The following is a 6,000-nucleotide window of genomic DNA, read 5'->3' as shown; positions in this document are numbered from 1 at the left end:
CATGACCCTTCGTGAAAGTTCCTTCATAGATGCACTGATGGGTTGCTACATGTCACTTTCTACTGTTGTGCATACTAGTTTAAAGGTTTAAAAGCTCCTTTTCATACTGAGCCCATATAAATCGAGCATATGTTCTTTCTGTTTATTAGACTCTAAGGTGGTTCATCACGGTTATTTGATACTACGACCCCCTTGGTCGCCCCCCCCCTGATTAGCCGGTGGGCCCCTAGGTGTTCGGAGCCGTGCCCTCCACCGAGCCATTATAGTCAGTTTTGAGCATAGGGGAGATCTCCTCTCCCTTAATACCCCATATGGGAGCTCAAACATACGGACCCGTACGAAGCGTACAATGGGTCTTTGGCTCGGTCAGTTATATATGTTCATTTTGCATTGTTTTAGATGTTTATTTTCTCCTCTGTTTCTTCTCTTTCTACTTCCTACTCCCCCTCTTCCCCTCGCTCCCCAGGGAGACCAACCATGGGCCCTTAGGGCCATTCATGTTCTGCTTCTACTTGTAATGCCATGTCTGTTAACATAATATCCTATAATGTGAAGGGCCTCAATAGCCCCCAAAAGAGGACCAAACTATTTATTTTTCTGAAACAGGTGGGGGGAGACCTGGTATTCCTCCAAGAGACGCACTTTAGAGGTACTTCCCACCCTGAACTACGTTCTAGACGCCACCCTGTCGCCATACACGCCTGTGATCATACCCAGAAGAAAAGAGGGGTTGCCATATTGATTCCCGCCCACTTACACTTAGAACCGGAAAAAATCATTAAAGACAAACGCGGTAGGTATCTTATTATAGTGGGCAAGCTTAACAATGTTCCCATCACTATGGTCAATATCTACGCCCCCAATGTTAATCAGGCCTCGTTTTTTGCCTCCTTAGACTCTAAAATCGCCCAATGTAGGAAAGGTGACATCTTAATGGCAGGAGATTTTAACACTATACTCCATCACAGTCTTGATCGCTCCCACTCCCTCCCATTATCCCAGTCCCACACAAGTACTTGCAACTCCAGAGCCTTGCAGTCACTACTTAAAAACCACCTACTATTTGATTCCTGGAGGGTTGTCGACCCTTTAGTTAAAGATTACACGTTTTTCTCCCCAGTCCACAATCTATATACTAGAATTGATATGATTATGGTTGGAAGGGATCTGACCTCTAGAATCCAGAAATGCTGTATTCATCCAATTACGTGGTCCGACCACGCCCCGATATCTTTGACTCTGTCTGGGCTGGCTCGCACTCTTCCCCCCCCCCCTCCTGGTCCCTTAATGATGCCCTTCTCCAACAGTCTGAAGTGCTGCAGCAAATTACTCAGGCATTAACTGATTATTTTAATGAGAATCAAACACCTGGTATATCTGACATGACCCTGTGGGAGGCGCATAAAGCGGTCCTCCGGGGCCACTTCATTCAGATCGCGGCCAGGCTCACTAAACAGCGTTCCCAAAAGATCCTAGAGTTGACTGATCAGCTCCACCATCTGGAGGAGGCTCATAAATCCTCTCTAAACCCTGCCGATTTAGAAAAGCTACTTAAAGTTAGGGGTGAACTTAATATGCTGTTATCGCACAAGACTGAACAATGCCTTAGACGTCTTAACCAGACTTACTATGAAAAAGGGGATAAAGCAGATAAAATCCTAGCTAGAAAGTTGAGGGCTCAGATTTCTTCCAAAAATATCCTATCTCTTCGCACCAAACAGGGAACTCTAACTCATGATCCTGACCGCATTTTGGGTGAATTTGAGGAATTTTATAAATTATTATATAACACGGAAGCGGCTCCCTCATCATCACCGAGATTTAATGAGGGGATTTAATCCCTCTTCGATAAATGTGATCTACCTTCACTGAGTGGCTCGACAGTGTCTCAGTTAGGCTCAGAGATAACTGTAGAGGAAATAGATAATGCACTTAAAACTCAGAAATCAGGTAAGGCCCCTGGACCTGATGGGATGTCAATTATGTACTACAAGAAATTCAAGGGGACTCTATTGCCCCACCTTTGTAGGCTCTTCAATGGATTCCTCAGAGGTAATCCTCTATCACCCCGTGCTTTGGAGGCACGAATAGTTTTAATCCATAAACCTGGGAAGGACCCCAACTCCTGTGCTAGTTACCGCCCCATTTCTTTACTAAATAACGATATTAAACTCTTTGCCAAAATCCTAGCCTTGAGATTAAACTCAGTTCTCCCGCGCTTGATACACGCTGACCAGGTGGGCTTCATCCCAGGCCGACAAGCTAGAGACAATACCCGCAGAACTATTAATTTAGTCCATCTTATTAACAAAGCTAGATTACCTTCTATCCTTCTCTCGCTCGATGCAGAGAAGGCTTTTGATAAAATACTTTGGCCCTTCATGTTCGCCACCCTACGCAGGTTCGGCCTGGGGGGAAGCCTACTTCAGGGTATTCAGGCACTCTACTCCAACCCCTCCGCTAGAGTTAGGGTTAATGGCAAGGACTCTCACCTCTTCCACATCAACAACGGTACACGTCAGGGGTGTCCCCTGTCACCACTAATTTTTGCTATGACTATCGAACCTCTGGCGTGTATGGTTAGGGCCAACCCCGATATTAAGGGTATCTCTGTTGGTGACGAGGAATTCAAATTGTCATTATTTGCAGACGATGTTCTGTTAACTCTTTCCTCCCCCAATATATCTATCCCTAACCTATTTAAAACCCTATCATTATACTCTCACTATTCGGGATACCGCATTAATTACTCCAAATCGGAAGCCCTCCCTTTGCATCTTAATGAGGATACCAGGTCTCTCCTAGCTGCTAACTTTAATTTTTCTTGGCGCTCCAAGAAAATCAGGTATTTAGGCGTGTTCATCACAAATTCCTACGACTCTCTATACTCTGACAATTTTCCAACCCTTTTTAAGTGTATAGAGTCTGACCTCCGTGCTTGGAACAAGCAGATTAAGCCTGGTTCGGACGGATAGTCTCCGTAAAGATGAACATCCTACCCAGGCTTTTGTATCTGATTCAAACAATTCCCGTATGCATCCCTGCTGAGGCTTTATGTCGAATGCAGAGACTCTTCCTAAAATTTGTATGGTCTAGTAAGCCTCCTAGAATCAGGACCTCCACTCTGGTGCGTGACCCCCTAGCTGGAGGCAGAGGATTGCCGGATATCCGTAAATATTACCATGCAACGCACCTGAGCCAGGCTCTCGCCTGGTTCTCTCCAGCACCCCACCTACCCTGGATTCGAATCGAGCTTTTGGCGGCCGGGGTCTCCACTTTGGTTTCCCTACTCACGCCGATCAAGCCACTACGGACAATACAGACGTGTGTCCCCTCCACAAAATTCACCTGCTCCCTATGGTTTTTCTGCATTCGACATTATGGCCTATCCGCTTTCCCATCACCCATCACTTCCATTTGGGATAATCAGGATTTCCCCCCTGGTTCCACCTTATGGTCCCATTCGTGGCTTCACTTGAACCCGCGTCCGGGACTGGTGTTTGATTTTATAGAAGGTTCCTCCTGGCGCTCCCTACAATCTCTGTGTGATAGATATGATATCTCCCAACCTGTATTTTACGAATACTTACAAATCCGCTCTTTCTTAAGCTCCCTTACCAAACCCCAGGTTATTCGCCAACTCTCCCCTTTGGAGCGTCTTTGTATTTATTCTCCTATGCGGCAGGGTATTATTTCTATACTTTATAGTTTACTACGATCTCTGAAGGCAGCGAACATACTGCCCCATGAACGTAAATGGGAACAGGACCTTGGCCCTCCCCCTGAAGAAGACTCATGGGAAACCATTAGACAAAATGTAGCCCAGTCCTCAATTTCCTCCTTAGTGAAGGAGAACTCCTATAAAGTCTATACTAGATGGTATCGGGTCCCTGCAACACTGCATAGGATTTTTCCCGGGTCCTCCCCATTGTGTTGGCGTGGGTGCTGCCAAATTGGAGATTTCAAACACATCTGGTGGTCATGCCCCAAAATACGCACGTTCTGGGCTCGGGTGGAAGCTCTTATTGGATCTATTTTCTATTCGCAGATAACCTTGGGCCCCTGGTCGGCCCTACTGGGCCTACCTTTATCCAATCTAGACAGCCATGCGAGCAACCTGGTACTCCAAATCTTACATGCCGCCAGGTGTGTGATAGCTAAAAGTTGGAAAAAAAACACTACCCCCCCCCCCCTAGGAGCATGCTAATAGCTAAAATTTGGCATATCTCCATGATGGAGAAAATTACAGCTTCCTTACGTGACAGGTCAGAGAAATATAGGAGGATCTGGGAACCCTGGTTCACCTATACTATGCCCTCTACTGCCGGGGTGTGATACAACACATTTCGTCAAGCAGGTCCCAATAAGCAAAAGAGGTGTTATACTGTCCATGGTTGTACAGATTATAAAAATTGTAGTTAGGAGGTGCTACCTCCCACGACATGACTTTACCTTTTACGCTCCTTTGATGATCCCCCACTCTCCCATCCCCCCTCCCCTTTCTTTCCCCCACTCTTACTTTCTTCATCTTTGATTCTCTCTTTCTATCCTTCTCTTTACTTTATGTTTAAACACAGAAAAACTGTTGTCGATATATATTTGGTATTGATGATGTACTCCCCTGTTTTTGTTATATTGGGTTATTCCCCACGGGATACCATGTATGTGATTTTCAATTTATTTGGAGTCATCATCTCCTGTTTGATTTGTATCAGCTTACTCGACTTCTCTTCAATAAAAATATTGCATTAAAAAAAAAAAAAAAACGCTACCGTTTCTGGGAAAAACGCGGGAGTGGCTGGAGAAACGGAGGAGTGTCTGGGCGAACGCTGGGTGTGTTTGTGACGTCAAACCAGGAACGACAAGCACTGAACTGATCGCAGTGGCAGAGTAAGTCTCGTGCTACTCAGAAACTGCACAGAGAAGTCTTTTCGCAATATCGCAAATCTTTCGTTCGCAATTTTGCTAAGCTAAAATTCACTCCCAGTAGGCGGCGGCTTAGCGGGTGCAATGCTGCTAAAAGCAGCTTGCGGGCGAACAACTCGGAATGAGGGCCATAGTTCCTTCGCATGGGACACGGAGCAATGAAGAACGTAAGCGGGGTTTGAGAGTCAAGGAAAGTATTTATTATGTACAGGGCTGAGGTAGAGAACCGAGGCTGGAGCACGATGGTTAAAGACGTGGCTGGAGGCGAAGAACTGCGGACTGTGATTAGAAAGACGAGACTGTAGATGATGAACTGTGGAACTGTGGATGGTAGTTGAAAACGTGGCTGGAGACAAGGACTGTGGACTGTGGTTTGGAAAACGAGGCTGAAGATAATAATCTGCAGGCTGTGGTCGGTGGCACAAAGGCGTGGCTGGTGAAGGAGATCTGTGGAGTGTGGCTTGAAAGATGAGGCAGAAGACCCGGGGCCGACTGTGCCCAAAGAGACTTACTGGACCGGGTTTTCCAGGAGCGCTTCCACAGGCAGTAGCAGGCAAGAAACGGCAGGGCTGCAGCAGCAACAGAGAACCGACCAAGCAGGATCAGGAGGAACCAAAATACAGCAGGAATCCTGGGAGCACAGGCTAAAGCACCTACAACAGGGTTGTAACTTGAAGCACTGGCATCCCTGTCCTAAACCAGCCCCCTTTTATAGGGAGAGCTTCCCCTGGATTGGCTGGAAGAAACAGGAACTATGCTTAAAACTTGGTCTCCAACATGGCGGCGCCCAGTAATGCAGACCTTTTTGCAAAGCCACATTGCTCACTGCCCCTGGTCTCCTAGCAATGGCTCAGCAAGAGCGACCCGCTGTAGCGGCGTCCCGCCGCCACGAGCGGACCCCCTCACCGCCGCTACTGCTACCCACGGATCCGGTGCAGCAGCCCACCTCCGCCATTGCCCGCACATCGCCAAGGAAGCCAGCCCCGCGGCACCAGCGTACGGTAAGACTCCGGACGCTGACAGATATTTTGGTCATAAATTGAAAATTATAAAATACTTATCACTTGTTCAGCA

Source organism: Pseudophryne corroboree, chromosome 2, assembly GCF_028390025.1.
Source record: "Pseudophryne corroboree isolate aPseCor3 chromosome 2, aPseCor3.hap2, whole genome shotgun sequence".
Classification (NCBI taxonomy): domain Eukaryota; kingdom Metazoa; phylum Chordata; class Amphibia; order Anura; family Myobatrachidae; genus Pseudophryne; species Pseudophryne corroboree.
The sequence above is the reverse complement of the archived record's forward strand: the minus strand, read 5'-3'. Positions refer to the sequence as shown.